Source organism: Pongo abelii, chromosome 22 (assembly GCF_028885655.2).
Source record: "Pongo abelii isolate AG06213 chromosome 22, NHGRI_mPonAbe1-v2.0_pri, whole genome shotgun sequence".
NCBI lineage: Eukaryota > Metazoa > Chordata > Mammalia > Primates > Hominidae > Pongo > Pongo abelii.
The window spans coordinates 37,691,494-37,714,370 of NC_072007.2; positions in this window are offsets into that span (position 1 = coordinate 37,691,494).

The following is a 22,877-nucleotide window of genomic DNA, read 5'->3' on the forward strand; positions in this document are numbered from 1 at the left end:
GGGGGCAGTTTCCCTCATGCTGTTCTTATGGTAGTGAGTGAATTCTCACGTGATCTGATGATTTTTCTTTTTATTTTTTTGAGATGGAGTCTTGCTCTATCACCAAGGCTGGAGTGCAGTGGTGCGATCTCAGCTCACTGCAAGCTCCACCTCCCAGGTGGAATGGCTGAGGCCATTCTCCTGCCTCAGCCTCCTGAGTAGCTGGTACTACAGGTGCCTGCCACCGCGCCTGGCTAATTTTTTGTATTTGTAGGAGAGACAGGGTTTTACTGTGTGAGCCAGGATGGTCTTCGATCTCCTGACTTCATGATCTGCCCGCCTTGGCCTCCCAAAGTGCTAGGATTTATAAGGGGCACTTACCCCTTCACTTCTTTCACACACTCCCTCCTGCTGCCTTGTGAAGAAAGTGCCTACTTCCCCCTCACCTTCCACCATGATTGTAAGTTTCCTGAGGCCTCCTAGCCATGCTTCCTGTTAAGCCTGCAGAACTGTGAGTCAATTAAACCTCCTTTGTTTGTAAGCTACCCAGTCTCAGGTAGTATCTTTATAGCAGTGTGAGAACAGACTAATACAGTAAATTGGTACCAGGAGTGGGATACTGCTATAAAGATATCTGAAAACATGGAGGCAACTTTGCAATTGGGTAACAGGCAGAGGTTGGAACAGTTTGAAGGGATCAGAAGAAGACAGGAAGATGTGGGAAACTTTGGAACTTCCTAGAGACTCATTGAATGGTTTTGACCAAAATGCTGACAGTGATATGGACAATGACGTTCAGGCTGAGGTGGTCTCAGAAGCAGATGAGGAACTCATTGGGAACTGGAGCAAAGGTCACCCTTGCTATGCTTTAGCAAAGAAACTGGCAGCATTTTGCCTCTGTTCAAGAGATCTATGGAACTTTGAAATTGAGAGAGATGATTTGAAACTTGAACTTATATTTAAAGGGAAGCAGAGCCTAAAAGTTTGGAATATTTGCAGCCTGACAATGCAATAGAAAAAAAAAGTCACTTTCTGAGAGGAAATTCAAGCCAGCTGCAGAGATTTGCATAAGTAATGAGGACCCAAAGGTTAATTGACTAGACAATGGGGAAAATGACTCCAGGAAATGTCAGAGATCTTGGCAGCAGCCTTTCATCACAGGCCCAGAGCCCTAGGAGGAAAAAATAGTTTCATAAGCTGGACCCAGGGCACTCCCTACTCTGTGCAACCTTGAGACTTGGTACCCTACATCCTAGCTATGGATTAAAGGGGCCAACATATAGCTAAGGTCATTGCTTTGGAGGGTGAAAGCCTCAAGTCTTGGTGGCTAACTTGCGCTGTTGGACCTATGGTGCATAGAAGTCAAGAATTGAGGTTTGGGACTCTCTGCCTAGATTTTAGATGATGTATAGAAATGCCTGGATGTCCAGGCAACGGTTTGCTGCAGGGACAGGGACTTCATAGAGAACCCCTGCTAGAGAAGTGTGGAAGGGAAATATGGGGTTGGAGGTCCCAACAGAGAGTCCCCACTAAGGCACCACCTAGTGTAGCTGTGAGAAGAGTGCCATCATCCTCTAGACCCCAGAATTGTAGATCCACTGACAGCTTGTACCATGCACCTGGAAAAGCTGTAGACAGTTAATGTCAGCCCATGAAAGCAGTTAGGAGGGGAGCTGTACCATGCAAAGCCACAGGAGTGGAGCTCCCCAAACCATGGGAACCTACCTCTTGCATTAGCATGACCTGGATGTGAGACATGGAGCCAGGGGAGATCATTTTGGAGCTTTAAGATTTAATGACTGCCTCACTTGGTTTTGGACTTGCATGGGACCTTTAGCCCCTTTGATTTGGCCAATTTTTCCCATTTGGAATGGGATCTTCTGTCCAATGGCTGTACTCTCATTGTATTTTGGAAGTAACTCACTTGCTTTTGATTTTACAGGCTCCTAGGCGAAAGGAACTTGCCTTGTCTCAGCTGAGATTTTAGACTTGAACTTTTGAGTGAATGCTGAAATGAGTTAAGACTCTGGGGGACTGTTGGGAAGTCATGATTGTTTTTTGAAATGTGAGGACATGAGATTTGGTGGGGAGCAGTGGTGGAATGATATCATTAGGCTTTGTGTTCCCACTCCGGTGTCATTTTGAATTGTACTCCCCAGGTGTTGAGGGAGAGACCTGGTTGGAAGTGATCGGATCATAGGGGTGGTTTCCCTTATGCTGTTCTAATGATAGTGAGTGAGTTCTCAAGAGATCTGATGTTTTTATAAAGGGCTCTTCCCTCTTTGCTTCTTTCACACTCCTTCCTGCTGCCTTGTGAAGAAGGTGCCTACTTCCCCTTCACCTTCCGCCATGATCGTAAGTTTCTTGAGGCCTCCTACTCATGGTTCCTGTTAAGCCTGTGGAACTATGAGTCAACTAAACCTCCTTTGTTTCTAAATTACGCAGTCTCAGGAAGTATCTTTATAGCAGTATGAGAACAGAGTAATACAGCAAAGCTGTGTGTTAGTGTTTATTTGGCCTCCAATGTAATGGTGAGAAAACTGAAAAGCAAAGAAACTAACTTTTCCAAGTTATGCAGAGCTGATGTTTAGACTCAGAGTATGATTTCAAGTAAATAGCCATTATATTATGGTAATTCCAGAATACCTTTGTGACATCTCAAATACCTTTGTGACATCACACTGATGAATACTAGTTCATCTGGTTGTTTACCTTTGCTGCACAAATGCTAAGAGAAAGTAAAACTTTTGACTTTAATAAAGATAGTTGATACACAGACAGTATGTACATACATTACTTCACAAAAATGTTATTGCCCTGAAGGGCCAATCATATCATAAATAATATTTTCTGGAAATGTTGAATAGAAAGGGTATGCTTTTTATTTTTTTACAACGTGGCCAAAAAATTATTGGGTACTTTTTCTATGTGCAGATGGGATCTATGTCCTCTGTCCTTAGATCTGGCCAGGCTTTGTAACTCTTTCAACCAATAAAGTGTGACACTGTGTGATTTCCAAGGCCTGATAGTTAAAGACCATTCAGCTTCTTCATTATGTAAGAAATTGGCACCATCATTGTGTAAGAAATTCAAATACCCTAAAGCAGCGATCATGAAAGGGAGCCCACGTGAACCCAATCTTCAAAGTATCCCAGCCCAGCCCAGGCAGTTGACAGGTGAGAGTGAAAGAGCCCCCAGATTATTTTAACCTCCAACTATTTGAGTTGTACCCCACCATTTCAGCGTTCCATATCAGGCCCCTAATCATTGCAGAGCAAAGAAAGTTATCCTTGGTTGGCCGGGCACAGTGGCTCATGCCTGTAATCCCAGCACTTTGGGAGGCCGAGGCGGGTGGATCACGAGGTCAGGAGATCGAGACCATCCTGGCTAACATGGTGAAACCCCGTCTCTACTAAAAATACAAAAAAATTAGCTGGGCGTGGTGGTGAGCGCCTGTAGTCCCAGCTACTCGGGAGGCTGAGGCAGGAGAATGGCGTGAACCCCGGAGGTGGAGCTTACAGTGAGCCAAGATCACGCCACTGCACTCCAGCCTGGGTGACAGAGAGAGACTCTGTCTCAAAAGAAAGTTATCCTTGGTCTACCTTACCTGAATTCTTGTCCCACACAGTCTGTAAACATATTACAATTGTTTTTGTTCAACGCTTACTTCTGGGGTGAGTAACCACGGCAGCCAGTTATTCAGCCACTTTTGAAAAAAAAAATAAGTTTAGATTCTGATCAGACATTAAAATATCATGTCAATTTGAACATAAACCTGCTTCAGAAATATCTGACCACATTAAAAGTGTGTATTTCCAGTTGTAAGGAATTCAGATATACAGAATTTGTGTTTAAAATCTTGCAATAGCCAGTCTACTAAAGGTATTTGTTCTATGTAAGTTCTTTGAGGCCAAAGACTAACCACATCTTTTTACTCGAGTTTTAGCTCCCGTCCCCTTACAGTGCTGGATATGTCTCAGTAAATGCTTAATGCAGGGATAAATATGAATAGTACTGATTATAGGTACACTATAGCTGAAACTAAAATCAAAGTGTCTTGCCTTCAAACTATGTATCTTTGTTTCTTTTATGACATTTCCTAAAATTATCAGTCTAAAGACTGAGAAGAAATGTAGCAAAATAATATAACGATATCCCCCTTAATATTAAGGTGCATATTAAAGTAAGTCTAATATCTTAGGAGTTCAGCATAATGCTTACTTTGAGAGCCATGTAACCAAAAAGCCTTTTTGGTGAGATTAATTATTAGTATACCAGGAGATCTCAATATAAGTCAAATAGTTTTTGTTTAGGTCCCAGTCAGACTGACAGTAACTAAAACATTTTTTATATGTATTTTAGATACATGGACCCAGGGTTACTGTGTAATTGTCTGAACTAAAACTTTGCCTGTCACACAAGTAAAGTTTGTGTAGAGAGGCAGTTTGGGGGTTAAAACACATTATTTGTTTTTAATCATTTGAAGATTAAAATAATAGCTTGAACTTCTTATAAGCTGTGTTTTACATCTTTGATTATCTAGATCAAAAATCTACCTCTGTTAGCTCAATAAAATTTAAAAAACCTAGGTAAGCAGAAATATATACAATAGTTTAAGTTAAAGGCTTTTGATGCTGAAATAATTTATGCACCAATTTTTTTTTATTTTAAATTTCTGGACTAAAATGTCAGATTTTACATAAACTCTGCCTTTGGACAATAAATGTAGGGAGAAGAAATATTTATTCATTTTGAAATATAACAGCTACTTTTAAATACACTTGAAACAAGAAATAAAATATTTTAAAAGTGTGACCAAAATATTAAATGCAGATGAAAAGGTTTTGCAAAGTGCTCACTGCTACATAAAAATCATGACATTTTATAACCAAAGTAATATATTATCTATTATTAAGCTGAATCCTTACCTGCACAGATTTTCCAACAGAATTTTCTGTTTAGTAATAAACACATCTAATTATTTCTCTCTTAATTATTGCCAAATAGGCTTATTCATTTGTTATTCACAATGTTACTTAGTACTTTGTATATGCCACATGTGTTTTATTGTGATAATGTTGAAAAATATAACATGGTCTTTAACTTTGGGAAAATAACTGTCTTAGTGATCTCCATCTCCTGGCTGCTATCTTTTCTTATTAAAAAGAGTCTCCTTAGAGGTTCTCATGACTTTCACTTCTCTCACTCTTACGAATACTTTCCACATCTCTAACCTAAAGCTTTTCCTTTAATTCTTTATGCATATGCCTAACTTAAGAGATGTTATTCTGGATGTCCAGCATAAACTTTATCAAAAGGCCCTAAATATCTCCTACCAATTTGTTCTCACCCCTTGAAGACCTATGTTGGTTGATGACCCTACTATCCATTTGGCCCAGGGTTCCTGACATAGTAGGGTTAACATCTAAGCTCATTTGTTTTTGTATATCTGTTAGGTTTTGTTTGGAAAATAATAATAGCTCCCAATGACATATGACAAACTGCTCAGCATCGCTAGTCATCAGAGAAATGCAAAATAAAACCACAATGAGAAATCACCTCACACCTGTCAGGATGGCCATTATCAAAAAGACAAAAGTTAAGTGCTGGTGAGGATGTGAGGGAAACACATCCCACTGTTGGTGAGAATGTAAATTAGCACAGCTGTAATGAAAAACAGTATGTAAGTTCATCAAAGAATTGAAAATAGAGCTATCATATGATCCAGCAATCCCCCTTCTGGGTATATATCCAAAGGAAATCAAATGAGTATGTTGAAAAAATATCTGTATTCTCACATTCATTGACGGATTCTTCACAATAGCCATGACATGAAATCAACCTATGTTCATCACAGATTAATGGATAAAGAAATTGTATACATACAATAGAATATGATTCAATTTTTAAAAATCAAAAAAGGAAACTTGTTATTTGTGACAACATTGATGGACCTGGAGGATATGATGTTAAGTGAAAAAAGCCAGGCATGTGGTATCATTTACATGTGGAATCTAAAAAAGGCAAAATCCCAGAAGCAGAGAGTAGAATGGTGGTTACTAGGATCTGAAGGGAGGAGAAGGGGAAATAAGGGAGCTGTTGGTCAAAGGACACAAAATTTCAGGTAGATGGGAGGAGTTAAGTTCAAAAGATCTATTGTAAAACATGGGGACTATAGTTAATGACAATGGATTGTGTACCTGAAAATTGCTAAAACGGTAGATTCTACACAATCTCACTGTAAAAATAAGTATATGAGGCAAGGTAAATATTAATTAGCTCAATTTAGCCATTTCACACATACACTATATATGCATATATATATAAAACCATCATATACACTACAAATATACACAATTTTTAAAAATACATTTTAAAAAATGATAGTCCCCAAAGACTCTTAAGTTAGATACTGCTACATCCTTGCCGTGAGGTTGGAAGGAAAGTGCCCTTAAGATCAAATTCTGCCTCAGACAGAGACAAATAACATGAACTGTTTTGAAATATCTATTCCGCAAGTTTGAACCCACAGAAAAATGAAGTTATAAGTCTTAATTCTTCTATAGGCTCAGCCACACCCTTATGCTCAAGGTTCATTACAGGCACTATTCTAGTATCATTATTCTCTGCGTCAAGCATCTAGAAACCCTCCTGCATAGTCAATGGCTTGAGCACAAGAACTTTCAGGAAGTTGCTGCAGGAATGCTGCAGCAACATGTCTCACCAGAGTTTGTTACACTGTTCGTACAAGATTCGGGGGCATCCTTTATGTATTTTAACTAAAACACATTGCTCGAAAACTCTTCTAAAACCATCAGTAAGAACTATTTAAATTTTCTACCTGTCCATCAGTAAAGTATTAATGTGGATGTGATAGCTGAGGCTTCATGTGTCTGGTGTTTCTGATATAATACTAATTGATGGTCTTTAGATCTAAATTCCTGATTAGACAACTGATTACTCTAGCATTTCAATTTAAATTAATAGGCACAGATAAAATCACTGTGTCCATGCCAATGTATTTACAAATGAAGACCTCACAACCAATTAGTATTTGAGGTGGAATCCCAAATTACTTAGCTTAGGAATTTGATCAGGCAGTCCTGAATATAATCCCTGATTCCATCAGCTATATAACCTTGAGTAAGTCACTTGGCATCCTGAAATCTCATGTTCTTCATGCATGTTGATTCTGTTAATTTATATGAGGTGCCTCCTAGGTGCCAGTCATTGTGGTTGGTATATGGGATACAGCACTTTGCAAAAATCAGACAGTGTCTACCCTCATGGGGGTACAGTTCCTTGGGATAGCTAGAACTTGATCAATAATTTAAAACATAAAATTACAATTGTGATAATTGATATAAAGGTGGAAAATTAATGGCACACAATTGAGAAGACTAAGCAAGTCTAATGAGTCAGAGAAAGCGTCCTTGGGAAAGTGACATTTGAACCAAAATTTAACCAAAAATTTATACACATAAACTTTGAATGAGTGGAGCATAGAGAAGGACAGTGTTTTCGTTGTTCACAGATGAAGGTGAACTATGTGCTAATTTAAGACTAGAGACTTGGATAGGAATCTGAACATAGATGTAGGGTCTCATTAGGAATTTCAAATTTTATCCTGAAGGCCATGGAGAGCTATGAAAGAGCTTTGGTAAAGTTGTCACATAATCAGAGTTTCCCCTTAAAAAGATCACTCAGGTTGCATGAAGGCAACATGCAGGAAGATCGCAAGAATAGATGATAGGAAACTACTATCATCAGAAAGCAGCCCAGGCAAAAGATGGGCATGGATAAGTCCATTAAAAGAGATTTGTTCTACTCCTCATCCCACTATAGTTTACTTTTAACACTTTCTAGTGCCAGTCATATAGATAAAAATGATTAAACAGTATTTGGGTCTTCAGAAGAAATCAGAATTTTTTAAAGGCAAAAATACTCTACCTGTTGTTTAGATATATTTCACTAAAGTGCACACAAAAATAAATTATGCAGAAATAATTTAAACAACTAGAGTGAACAACTTGTGGCTCTTTAAGAAACTGAGACTCAGTGGTAACAGAGAGAAATAGACAATAAGTATAAAATCATTAATTAGGCCATAGAGCTAAAAGGGAACCTTAGGGCCAGTCTATATGCTTCATGTTTTATTAAGTTCTAAGTGCTCAGCCCACTATTATTTTCAGTAATGGAAAGTTTGGATTTTGATTATTTGTTTACTGTGTAACTCCTAGTACTCATTAAAAAATCTCAGAGACTTTATCATGTTTGAAGTAAGTAAAAGTGTATTTTCAATGACTTTATTAAACTTAGTTATCTAATTTCCATCTTCTACCAAAAAATACAGACACACAAAAATGAGAGATACAACTTCATGCCATGCGTTACCAGCTTAAAAGCACTTGGAAAGACTTGCTTTATTTATACTGTCTTTATCATGGAACAAAAACAAATGAGTCAGTTATGTCCCTATCAACACACTATAAATCTTTGATGTCTATACAATGCCTCATTAAAGTACAAGAAGCTCTACTGTCAGTGTCTAGCTACCAAATAAACTTGACAGTCAGGAAATACAGAAAGCAAACTTGGGAAATACAACACAGTCAATCTGTATCTGGGATGATACAGTGTTTTCACTTGGTAAAAGATAACATATGGCTCATGCAGTCTTTGAGGGTGATGTCACTGTGTATATACCCCGCCAACATCTCTAATGTTATAAACTTAGGGGCCAAGTAATTGTACTAGAGAAGTAAGGCAAATAAATATGTTGGGTTAACCAAAGGGAATGAAACATAGGTTTAGATTTTCCTAGTTATGAGTTAACATGCTTCTCCAGAAAATAAGGTAGAAAAAAATATCTGGGTTTAGAGTATTGAGTCCAAGACACTGAGAACACACAAGGCTTATAATAGTACAGACGTGAAGGAAGAGAAGCAATGAGTTATCATAGTCAGTAAAATTTATATGCAGCCAAATACAGAACCTGATGTGTTTTCCTCCTTTCTAGGAGGACAGATTACAGCCCTGGCAATGTAGTCATCTATACAAGAAAGAATAGATGCAATTAATTCTGTATGTTCACAATAAGCTTGAGAACACATAGATTTAAACCTACAAATAATTCAAATTGTAATTTGTTTTAGCAAGAATATGTAACATTTGGGCAACCCAAGCTAATCAGAGAGACTGATGTTGCCCATACCTGGTGCAATTCCTCCATAACTATCATTTTGGGGTTTTTTTCCACTCCATTTTAAGGATGTCCTTGTAAATTAAATTTTGATATTGCTTTAAAATATTAAAGAAGCAAGACAGTGAGTTAGACTAACCATCTTGTATGCTTCAACTTCTTGACCACCTGGAAGTGATTCCGGAATACATATTTCCCCCAGGGCTCAGTCTAAAATACAAACTCAAACACTATCTACACAGAAAACATATATTCTTTAATGAGAAGGATAGAGAACTCTTCTAATTTTCATTTCTGCCACTCAGAGACAGTTCAAGCTTGATTAACCATGAGGCAATATAATATTGTGGTTGAAGCAAAGCTGTGTTTAAATCCCAGCTCTGTTTTTATTGGCTGTTTCAGCTTGGACAAGTTAACGTCCCCATCTTTAAAATATGAGGAATAGTAGTACTTACTTTATAGAAATGGTTAAGGATTAAGTGAACTATTATTTAAAAGGTTTCGAATACTGTTTGGCTCATAGTAAGTACTATATAAGTATTTATTTTAATTTTAAAAATTGAGAGCATTTCCTCTCAGAGAGCTATTACATATTGTGATGATTAATTTTGTGTGTCAACTTAGCTAGACTATTTTGCCCAGTTTTTTTAATCAAGTACCATTGTAGATGTTGTTGTGAAGGCACTTTTAAAGATGTGATTAGTTCTAGATCCTTGAGGAATTGCCACACTGTCTTCCACAATAGTTGTACTAATTTACACTCCCAATAACAGTGTAAAAGTATTCCTATTTCTCCACATCCTTTCCAGCATCTGTTATTTCCTGACTTTTTAATAATCGCCATTCTAACTGGCATGAGATGGTATCTCATTGTGGTTTTCATTTGCATTTCTCTGATGGCCAGTGATGATGAGCATTTTTTCATGTGTCTGTTGGCTGCATAAATGTCTTCTTTTGAGAAGTGTCTGTTCATGCCCTTTGCCCACTTTTTGATGGAGTTGTTTATTTTTTTCTTGTAAATTTGTTTAAGTTCTTTGTAGATTCTGGATATTAGCCTTTTGTCAGATGGGTAGATTGTAAAAATGTTCTCCCATTCTGTAGGTTGCCTGTTCACTCTGACGATAGTTTCTTTTGCCATGCAGAGCTCTTTAGTTTAGTTAGACCCCATTTGTCTATTTTGGCTTTTGTTGCCATTGCTTTTGGTGTTTTAGTCATGAAGTCTTTGTCCATACCTATGTCCTGAATGGTATTGCCTAGGCTTTCTTCTTGGGTTTTTATGGTTCTAGGTCTTACATTTAAGTCTTTAATCCATCTTGAATTAATTTTCGTATACGGTGTAAGGAAGGGATCCAGGTCCAGCTTTCTACATATGGCTAGAAAGTTTTCCCAGTACCATTTATTAAATAGGGAATCATTTCCCCATTGCTTGTTTTTGTTGGGTTTGTCAAAGATCAGATGGTTGTAGATGTGTAGTGTTATTTCTGAGGCCTCTGTTCTGTTCCATTTGTCTACATATCTGTTTTGGTACCAGTACCATGCTGTTTTGGTTATTGTAGCCTTGTAGTATAGTTTGAAGTCAGGTAGTGTGGTGCCTCCAACTTTGTACTTTTTGCTTAGGCTTGTCTTGGCTATGCAGGCTCTTTTTTGGTTCCATATGAACTTTAGAGTAGTTTTTTCCGATTCTGTGAAGAAAGTCATTGGTAGCTTGATGGTGATGGCATTGAATCTATAAATTACCTTGGGCAGTATGGCCATTTTCATGATATTGATTCTTCCTATCCATGAGTGTGGAATGTTCTTCCATTTGTTTGTGTCCTCTTTTATTTTGTTGAGTAGTGGTTTGTAGTTTTCCTTGAAAAGATCCTTCACATTCCTTGTAAGTTGGATTCCTAGGTATTTTATTCTCTTTGTAGCAATTGTGAATGGGAGTTCACTCATGATTTGGCTCTCTGTTTATCTGTTATTGGTGTTTAGGAATGGTTGTGATTTTTGCTAGAAATACCATTTGACCAAGTGATCCCACTACCGAGTGTATACCCAAGGGTTTATAAATCATTCTACAATAAAGACACATGCACACGTATGTTTATTGAGGCACTATTCACAATAGCAAAGACTTGGAACCAACCCAAATGTCCATCAATGATAGACTGGATTAAGAAAATGTAGCACATATACACCATGGAATACTATGCAGCCATAAAAAATGATGAGTTCATGTCCTTTGCAGGGACATGGATGAAGCTGGAAACCATCATTTTCAGCAAACTATTGCAGGGACAGAAGGCCAAACACTGCATGTTCGCACTCATAGGTGGGAATTGAACAATGAGAACACATGAACACAGGGCAGGGAGCATCACACACTGGGGCCTTTCGGGGGTGGGGGGCTGTGGGAGGGATAGCATTAGGAAAAATACCTAATGTAAATGATGAGTTGATGGGTGCAGCAAGCCAACATGGCACATGTATACATAGGTAACAAACCTGCACATTGTGCACATGTACCCTGGAACTTAAAGTAAAATAAAAATATATATATATATAAAAGATGTGATTAATATTTAAATTAGTAGACTTTGAGTAAGTAATATTATTCTCCAGGCCTGGTGCAGTGGCTCATGCCTGTAAAGCCAGCACTTTGGGAGGCCAAGGCGGGTGGATCAAGAGGTCAAGAGATCGAGATCATCCTGTCCAACATGGTGAAACCCTGTCTCTACTAAAAATACAAAAATTAGCTGGGTGTGGTGGTGCATGCCTGTAGTCCCAGCTACTTGGGAGGCTGAGGCAGGAGAATCACTTGAACCTAGGAGGCGGGGATTGCAGTGAGCCAAGATTGCACCACTGCACTCCAGCCTGGGTGACAGAGTGAGACTCCATCTCAAATAATAATAATAATAATAATAATGATAATAATATCCTCCAAGATGTGGATGGGCTTCATCCAATCAGCTGAAAGCCTTAAGAGCAAAGACAGGTCTCTGAAGAAGTAATTCTGCCTAAAGACTGCATTTCCAGCAGGCTTGGTCTTTCTTGTGGAATTTGGACTCAAAACTGCATAATTAACTCTTACCTGAATTTCTAGTCTGCTGACTTATCCTATTAAAATCTCTATTTCTGTCTCTCTGTCTCTCTATGTGTGTATATATATATATGTGTATATATATATGTATATATATAGACATAGATATCTATATATACACACTATATATACATTCTATATATACAAGATATTATACTACATATAATATACAAGATAATATATTATATATAATTATCTCTCCATATACACATATTATCATTTTTCAATTGATCTAATTTACTCACTCAAGAATTCTTTGAGGGCCTACTATGTATTAGAGAAACCATTCTCTATGCTGAGGTGTCAAGACTGAGGAAGTTTCCAGTCATAGATCTTTCATTTCTAATAAATAAGGAATAAATTAAAGAAAATACTTGATACTTATAAGAGCTATGAATAAAATAAAATAATGATACAATAACACCACAGTGTGGCTACACCTGACTTCAAAATACACTTGTTGGGAATTTGCCACTGCCTGTGGCAGGTTCCCTTTCTACTTCACTTGTAATTCTATTACAGTATTTATCACATGTGGGGCATATATACGTATATATGCCCAGGTACACCTATGAATTCCTTAAGAGCAGAAACTCATTTAAATGCATATTTCTGGTACTAGCATATTGCCCTCTATATGTAATACATGTGTACTAAGTATTTATTAAATATATATTTATTTAATAGATAAATTACTGCATCCTCCCATTCTGTCAATTTCTGGGAAACTCTGAAATTAACCCCTCATCTTTAAAAAGCTAACTTTATAATTTTTGAAATGATATGCACAAGTGTAAATATATGTGTATATGAATTCAATACATGCACAGAGTTTCAAAAATCAAATCATACAGAATGGCTCAAAGGCAAATTATTAGTTTTCTTAGTTGCTTTTCTTAGAACTTATCCTTGTTCTTCAAAACCATTCGTCTTTAAATGCTTTGGTTTATAGTGGCTAAATAATACGTTGATATTACTTGTGTATGATTTATCAGGTTTGGCTTCTCATCTTATTCTATTCACATATAAATATTTACATGATTATTTTGGATATTTAAAACCATCTTTGAAAGTTGATATTATATTTCAATATTTTCCATCAACTATAGACAGAATCTAGAGGAATAGATTTTTAAGAGGAGAATAGCTGCTCCTCTAATTTTGCTTTCACTTCTTCACACACTTTCATCCCAACTTCTGTCAAGTAGAAATTTTATTGTCAAGTTTGATAACATTTACATTGTCTTCGATAAATGTACTTAAATCTTCCATTCCTCTCTACAAGAGGATTGCCAGAATTAAAAGATAATGATCTTAAGCAATACATAACAGCACAAAATGCAAGTAAAAAAGAAACAAAAACTTGAAGAAGAAAAAGGCTAATAAAATAGTTGTGATACAAAAATTAAAGAACTAGTCAACTTGTCAAGGAAGCCAGTAAGTCCAATAATAAGGGTAAGATAGAATAATAGAAGATGCTAAGAACTGACATTAAGGTGGATATTAAGAAGGAATGATATTAAAAATATTGTCAAAACAGCGTGTATTCTTTCTCTTAATAAAAAAAATCAATCAATCAATTAGAAATCCAGGAAGTATAAAAAATATGTAACATATTACAAAAGCCCAGGTATGAAGTTAATTATACAGTCAGGTGATTGTCATGAGCAACTTGTGAATTGTAATGAGGGAGAAAGAATCAATTTCAACATTGCCCTTTAAACGGGAAAGGCACTGTTAAATTTAAACCATAGGGAAGAAAGTGTGCTTGTTGTCTCAGTACTTGTTCTATGGGGCATGTTTATGACATTACAGTAAGAGAGGAGTTCTTGGTCTTTTTCCCTCTAATGCAAAACTAACATCCCGCTAAATGCATTTTTTTAAAATGTAGTAGTGATACTTTTGAAATATCTAATTAATTAATGTCTTTTATTTAAACTGGATGAAACTACATTTCTAGTCACTTTGCTATCTTAAGCATATAGATGTATAAATTGTAATTTAAAAGTTTGTGCTGATATAAAAGAGGACAAATTGAAATCATTTTGAAAAATTTCTTCAAATAGTTTTTATACCAATGACTCTGCTTAGTTTAAGCCAATTAGAGAATAAATGGGATTGAATTAACAGGCAGAATATTTTTGACTTTATTATCAGCAAATTCAGATATCATTTAAATCAGGTCAGTGACAAAATTAATTTCATATGCATTCTCTCTGCTTTGCAGTATCAAATTTAATTGACATTTTTTCTTATTTTCACTCCAGATACTTCCACCCTTCTGAAACTCCCACTCCCTGGCCACACCAATCCTGAACACATTACCATGATAGTAACGTCTTTACGTAAGTAGCTTGATCTCCTCCCCCTAGAACATTATTCCCTAAATTTTCACAAGACTGACATATTGTAATTAAGATTTTGGTTTAAATGTCACCTCCTCAAGGAAATATTTCCTATTTTTTCAAATTAAATTTTAATGTGAGAATACTCTCAAGTACCTTCCAAAGAAAATAAATAGGTGATAAATTTCATAATCTGAAGTATTCTTGTTCTATCCCACAGTTGATTGATGGTTTATGGAATTCTTAACTGAAAATAATTTACTCTTACAAATCTGAAGAAATTGCTCTGTGGAATTCTAGCATCCAGTTTGATGATAAGAAATTTTATACTAATCGGTTTCTCATTTCTTTGTAACTGACTTGTTTTGCTTTCTCTCCAGGAAATGTTTAGGATTTTTTTTTTCAGCTTGACTGTTCATTGATTCTGAGGTTAAATATCTAGAATATTTGTACTAGAAGGTTTTCTGGTGGGGTAAGAAATTTTCTTACATTATTTAAAAATATTTTCTTTTTTTCTGTTCTTTTTTTTTCTATTATCTCTTGTTAGATCTTCTGTTAAATAACAGACATAGATTTCTAGAACTCCCAGAAGTTAATCTTTACACATGTCTTATCAGTTGACATTTGAAAAACTACGGTTTAACACTCTAGAATGGTTAACTGATATTTCTAAAACTTTTTAGTTAGATTAGTATTTCTAGAACTCCTACTTATTGAAATGATAATTTCTGTTTTTGTTTTTCTTTTTTATGTCTTACTACTTTATCTCTCTGTTCTAAATTCTGAGATATTTCCATGTCTTTGTTTCCAATGCCCTCAGTTTGATTTTTGTTTAAGCAGTAATATGGTTTGGCTGTGTCCCCATCTCATCTTGAACTGTAGCTCCCCTAATTCCAACGTGTCATGGGAGGGACCCCCGTGGGAGGTAATGAGATAACTGAATCATGGGGGGTGGTTTTTGCCAGGGTGTTCTGGTGATAGTGAGTAAGTCTCATGAGATCTGATGGTTGATAAAGGGGAGTTCCTCTGTACATGCTCTCTCTTGCCAGCTGCCGTGTAAGACCTGGCTTGCTTCCCCTTTGCTTTCTGCCATGATTGTGAGGCCTCCCTAGCCATGTGGAACAATGAGTCAATTAAACTTTTCTTTATAAATTACTCAGTTTTGGGTATGTCTTTATTAGCAGCATGAGAACAGACTAATATAAGCAGTCTTTTTTTTTTTTTTATGTTTGAGTTCCTTCTTACTCTCTGATAGTTTGCTTTCCATATTACTCTGATCTTATGTTTTGTCTTAAACTTAGTGAGTTTAACTCATATTTACCCAGAACCTCAACGTGCAAATTTATTTGGAAATACGATCTTTACAGATGTAGTTAAGATGAAGTCACGTTGGATTAGGATGGACTGTAAATCCAATGACCAGTGTTTTTATGAGGTGAAAAGACACACAGATACAGACCGAGACAACATGTGAGGATATAGCAGAAATTAGCATTATGCAGCCAGAGGCCAAGAGCACCAAGGCTTGCAAGGAGCATCTAGAAGCCAACAAGAGGCAAGAACAGGTTCTTCCCTTCGGCTTTCATGGGGAGCATAACCTTGCTGACACCTTGAATTTGAACTTTAGCCTCCTAAACTGTAATTGCATAAACTTCTGTTTTAAGCCACTTAGTTGGTGATAATATATGATGGGAGCACTAGTAAACTAATATACTAAGTTTCTATTCAATACTATATAGAGGTTTTGTGGGTTTTTTTTAGTTATTTTCTATTGTCTTAATAATTTTTCTTTCCACATTATTTTGTTAGGTTTTTGTTGTCCTTGAAGACAGGCTATCACAAGCATCTAAAATTCTTTTTATTACGTGTTTGGATTTAAGAAAAAAGTAGTATAAAGGCTAAGTAGGGTTCTGAGTAGATAGGAGAAACCTGTCACCTGTTAAATTTTAAATGGTTATGACAGATGCCACATGATAGTTGGCTTTGTTCTGTGGCACTGACATCAACAATATTTGTCCTTCTGTTTCTCAGGGATTTTATCTACTTTCTTTGGAAAGAAAACCTCCAGTACTTCCTGTCAATAGCATCATTTTCCCAAACACTGTACTTCAGAATCATGGGCTCTTCTTTGAACCCTCCTGTCCATTTATTCTCCATACCTAAATCTTCTTAACTTTTCCCTTAAATTCTGTCCCACCACTGTGGATGCATTTAATTTCCTGATGTTTTCAGTGAACTTTAAGCCTTTGATATTTGATGCCTGAATATTATCTGGAAACTTTTATCTTCTTTTTCCTCCAAACCCCCTTTCATTTTATATGCCACTACCAACTTCATCTTAAAACACTTCCTTTTTAAATCACTTACTCTTTCCAAAACCTCAGGAGCTTTCTTTAACCTTAGACTAAGCCCTGTGCTTTGGGCTCCCCAGGGATTTCTAACCTCCTTGATCTGATCTTCAATGGTCTCTTAATCCTACCATCCCCTAGTAGAGCTTGGCTACTGGCTCCAATAATCTTACCATCCCCAGGTAGAGCTACTGGCTCCAATAAACTGATCTACTCACTTAGGTCCCCAAATGCTTCTATCTCACTTCCTATTACCCATTTGTTTGTTTTGTTAACTAACCAAGAGTACTTTTTCCTCTTTTTGGCAACCCGCAAATCTAAAACCCTTCAGTGCTTCATCTATAAAAATATACCTACACACTTCATTCCACATGAATCCTTATGAAACATTTTAGTCAATGATGAATGAATGATCATCTATCATATCATTCATCATGGACCAAGGTGTGTCACAGTATCATCTTTTCATGTTGATTCATAATCTGAGAAGATCCTACTCTGCATTTATTTTATACATTTGACGCAAAGGCCTGAATACTCGATTCCTTAAATACATCTATAAAATTTTAAGGATAGAAAGTAACAATATAATAAGCCATTATTCAATGTATTTGATTTTAAGATGAAGGCTTAAAGAAACCTCATTTATGTGTGTTTAATTAACTGAACGTTGAAAAGTTCTAATATGGATGTTCAACATTGCACTTGGTAGAGTTACCATAAAGATGTGACTAAAGAGACACAAGGTGTCTCCTTAAAAAAAAAAGATAAAAAGATTATGAGTGTGGGTATAGTAGAAACATAAGAAAAGTACTCAGTTTCTACCTCCTTTGCTAGAAGACCGTATCTCTCATTACACAAATTTTAAACACCAGATACCTTCCCAGCCTCTTTTATTAGTAAGTCAGGGGCTGTGACTCAGACAGCATCTCCATTCTGTTAATATTCTTAGATTCAAATACACGGAATTATTCTTAGTTTATCTTTTTCTCTAACATCTTACATTAAGTCCCTCAGTACATCCTGCTTCCTCTGCTTTCACAATAGTTCCAGAATCTAATGGTGGGCACCCACTTCCATTCTGCCACCATAAGACCCCAATGGTATTAGTCCAAAAGAGCCCCTATTTGATTTTTCTGCTTCCATGAATATCTCTCCAAGCTCCCATTCCCTTCCCAAAGTCCATACTCCACAGAGAAGCAAGAGTGAATCTTTGAAAATGTTGGTCAGATCATATCAATGCCATTTCCAAAACTCAACATCAATTTCACATTTCATTTAGATCAAAAGTTGGATTATTTACTACAGGCTGAGGGCTCTACACAAGCTAGTTTCCTGATGCCTCTCTGATACCATTTTCTAAATTCTTCCTCCAGAAAATTTTCTTCCTTCTCAGTGCATCCTTGCTGGGCCCCAGGACTTTCAAAAGAAGAACATTCTTTAAGTATCTGTACATTTCATTCCTTTACTTCTTCATTCGTATCTAAATTCAAATATGATTGTACGAAAAAAAGCTTCCTTTTTTTTTTTTTGGCTGGAGTGCAGTGACATGATCTTGGCTCACTGCAACCCCTGCCTCCTGGGTTCAAGCAATTCTCCTACTTCAGCCTCCCGAGTAGCTGGGATTACAGGCCTGTGCCACTGTGCCCGGCTAATTATTGTATTTTAAGTAGAGATGGGGTTTTGCCATGTTGGCCAGGCTGGCCTTGAACTCCTGACCTCAAGTGATCCACCCGCCTCAGCCTCCCAAAGTGCTGGGATTACAGGCATGAGCCACCACACCCGACCCAAAGAAAGCTTCTTTGACCATCTTATCTGAAACAAAATGTCTCGTTTTACTCTGCCATTAACTTGCTTTTAAATCTTATCACTTATCACAGCCTGCCATGTGTTTATATTATTGTTTTTGCTGATTAGTGTTTGTCTTTCCTAAGTAGAATATAAATATAAAAGCAAGGAGATTTTCTGTTTTGTTCACTACTGGATTACTAGTACTTATAGCACTACCTGGTACATAGCAATGACTAAAGAAATGTGTGTTAAATAAGCAATTAAATTAATTAATCCTGACCAACAGAACTGCTTGGGAGATCTGAGAACTGGGATTCCATGATAAAAAGCAAGAAATATGCAAGCATCCATTTACTTCCTACTTTTGATGATGTTTTTTGAGGATGTGATGTTGGAAACTCTGTAGCCTTCTTGGAACCATAAGCAGAAGCATCACTAACACTCCATGGAAGGGAGAGTAGAATGCTTCAGAAAGCCAGGACATTTGGTGTTGTGTAGCTAACCAATTCTAACTTTGTTTCTTGGTTAGTCAACAAAAAGTGCTTATGCCCTGGTTATTTCTCTATGATGTAACTTGTAGCCCAAATCATTCTGGACATGAGTAAAGCAAGCTTGATCCTGATGTCTACTCAAATAAGATGGCAAACAATCTTAATGAGAGCCAAAAGGAGTGAGAAATTGGATGTTTGTGAACACAAGGAATGGGAATTATGAGACAGGTTGCTAAAATTTCAGCAGTGAGAGATAGAATAGCATGAATAGGGGCATAGAAGCTCAGCCTGGTAAAGTAAGATCTGTGAGTATCTGGGTTCTAAGCTTGTTCTGTCTCTCACTAGTTTTATGGTTAACTAATTTAACCTATTGGGGTCTCAGATTCTTGCAAAATGGGAACGATAATAGTACTTAGAGTGTCGCTGGGAAGATTATCTGTGATGATGAGTGCATGACACTTGTCCACACTGCTTGTTTTTGAGATTATTATTATGGTTTAGGATCTAAAATGCCAACATGGAGTGGAGTGTAGGGGGTATGCACTTAATTTGACAGGCAAGTAGGAGACATTTTATTTTATTATGTTAACTGAGAGCATTTTGCAAGAGTAGCAAAGAACCAGAGCTAATAGACTTCTTTCCTCCTTCCGTTACAAGGGAAGCCAAGTAACAATATATTGAATATAATTTTGTTCAACAAATATTTGAAACCATAGGTGGTTTTCTTTGTTTTGGGCAGTTAATTTTCTGTACCAAAGAGGTTTGAGAGGAAAGGATGAGAGGTCTCTTCCTTTTACAGCCAAAGTAAATAATTCCTTATACTTGATCTAATGCCCAAAATGCCAGACGCTTACAGGATAAGGGTAATTATTAAAATGAATACACTTCATTTTGCTTATAAACGTAATTTGTGTTTCTCATTATTGCACCCGATCTATAACCACATTTACAGTAAAACTAAATGATCTGTATAATGCTGAATATGTAAATAAGTATATAATCTGTTGAAAATATCTAAGAACGTTTTATAGACATTTATCCTCTGTATTCTGGACTGATAACTCTTAATCATATTAAGTGTCTTTAATGTTAAATACTGCCAATGTTAAATGGCAGTTAAAATAGCAACCATGCTCATTTCTTCCAAATTTCTTTGCTGTGGACACTTTCAGGCTGTAGCTGAACTGTACAGAAAGATTTTTCTGGATCAAATCATTAGAAAGTTCAGTAACTTTTTTGAACTTGGAAAAGTTAAGGTTGATATGTGAACATACTTGTTCACAGTTGTTACATTCCATGTGAAAACAGCCAGTTTCAAGGGAATCATCTGCCTTTTGGAACCTCTTTCTACAAGAAATAAAATTGAGTGCAATTCTTTATTGTCTCCAATTTGCTTTAACGAAGTCATTGGAAATTTAGAAAGTAGGGAGTGATACATTTCCTAAGAAATTTACTTATAATTCTTTGAACAATTTATAATACAATATGTTTAATGATAAAAGGAGACTATAGAGTCCAAACTTTCCTCTGCCTTTCACATTATAAAAGTTTGGATCTACTGAATATATATTTATTTCTCTTCTCTTTTCTTTTCTTTTTTTTTTTTTTGAGACGGAGGTTCACTCTTGTCGCCCAGGCTGGAGTGCAGTAGCACGATTTCTCTTTTCTATAGTCTGAAAATTTTCAGAACTTGATGAAAGTCAGAATTTTTCTGTAGTTTTTCTAATTAAATTGAGGTGGTTTACCTATAGAAAGGTAATTTCGAAATAATTCAGAATATATATCAGTATCTTTTATAAACGCAAAGAACAATCACAGAAAATTTTCATAACATCTGAGAAGATCTGGCTCTCCTTTTTAATTTGTAAATAACTAGAGGATGAAGCCCCTTTCACAGGCCACTTTCATGAAGTGGTGTTGTTTTCAGCAGCTTTTCATTTAATCATTAACTGAAGAGAAAGATCTGGGACTAAAATATAGTTCAATTCCATATGGTGTCTGCATTCCTTGGGCATGATGCAAACATGTTCATTGAGGAAGTTAACAGTCACTACAAAGCTGGCCAAGCTGTCGTAGTGTAAAAATTTGGAGATTATTTGCAGTAGAATTTTTACTAAAGAAAAAGAAATGAGAAAAGCGCAGAGTCATTCATGTAATAATAATACTGGAAAATGTTTTCACTGAAAATATTTAAAAATTCTAAAGAATAGTTACTGAAACCCCTCCTTGATTAACAAAATTTTGTCTTTTGTGCTCACTTTCTTGACCTTATTTAACTTAAACTTCTACTCAGGTGCATTTTCTGCAGAGGATCTCAGAGAGGACGCACATCCTTTAAAGAGCCTGTAAGATTCCATAAAAGAATATTTTTCTCCAAATTCACCCAGATCCATCCAGCTCCCTATTTCCAAGATTCTCATGCATCTCACTCTTACAAATTATTGGCTTAGTAGATCTTTTAAACTGATGGAAAGGCAGTGTGTTTTGTTCTTTAAATGTTTTAAGGTATAAAAATGTTGATAATCAAAGTTCTAAAATTATTACTTACTATTCTACTACTATTAATCTTATGCCAGATTATTCTGAACATAAAATTACAATTCATGTGTCTACTTCATATTTGTTGTTGACTTTCTTCCTCCAGCTTGTAGTCCAGGTCTAATTGCAAATTTCTCATCATATTTAATTAATTAATTAATTTTGACACAGAATATCTTTCTGCCACCCAGGCTGGAGTGCAGTGGTGTGATCTTGGCTCAATGCAACCTCTGCCTCCCGGGCTCAAGTGATCCTCCCACCTCAGCCTCCTGAGTAGCTGGGGCTACAGGCATACACCACCATGCCTGGCTAATTTTTATTTCTGTTTATTTGTAAAGAAGGGATTTCGCCATGTTGCCCAGGCTGGTCTCAAGCTCCTGGGTTCAAGCGATCTGCCTGCCTCAGCCTCCCAAAGTGTTGAGATTACAGGCATGAACCACCGCTTTTGGCCTCATTGTATTTTCAATAAATGCATAGGTTTTCATTTTTCCTCAACACAATCAACTTCAATACTACCATTGCCTCTGTTTGATCTATTTTGTCTTACATTCCTGTAGAGAGTCATTACTTCAACAGAGTAGACTGTGATAGCATTTTAAAAAGTAAAATAAAATTAAATAGAATTGAAAAAAATCAGAATACAAGACACATGTTAACAGTATTATTATTACTTTGTGAGGGGTGTGTGTGTGTGTGTGTGTGTGTGTGTGTGTTTATGTGAATGTTGTGGAGCATGTGGTATTTATATATCTACTGGGTCAGGATGTAAAATACATTTCTTACAGTGGATCCTTTTCACATCTAAAAGGTGTGAAAGCCACTACTTTGGTATAAATTACACTAACCTCCTGATTTTACATTTCTGTTTTTTGTGGGAATAACTGAGTTGTTTTTATAATTTTAGCTATTTCTATCACAGAAATTATGCATATATTTCTGTCTTTTTCATAAATAGTTAATTTATGACCTCATTAAGATTCTTCTAGCTATCTCAAAGCTGACATGGATTGAAGTGAACATCTAACTTCTCACTGCCATACTTCCCCGTTATCTACCTGATGTATTTTTGTTACCATTCTTAGTTTTTCCAAATCAAGAATG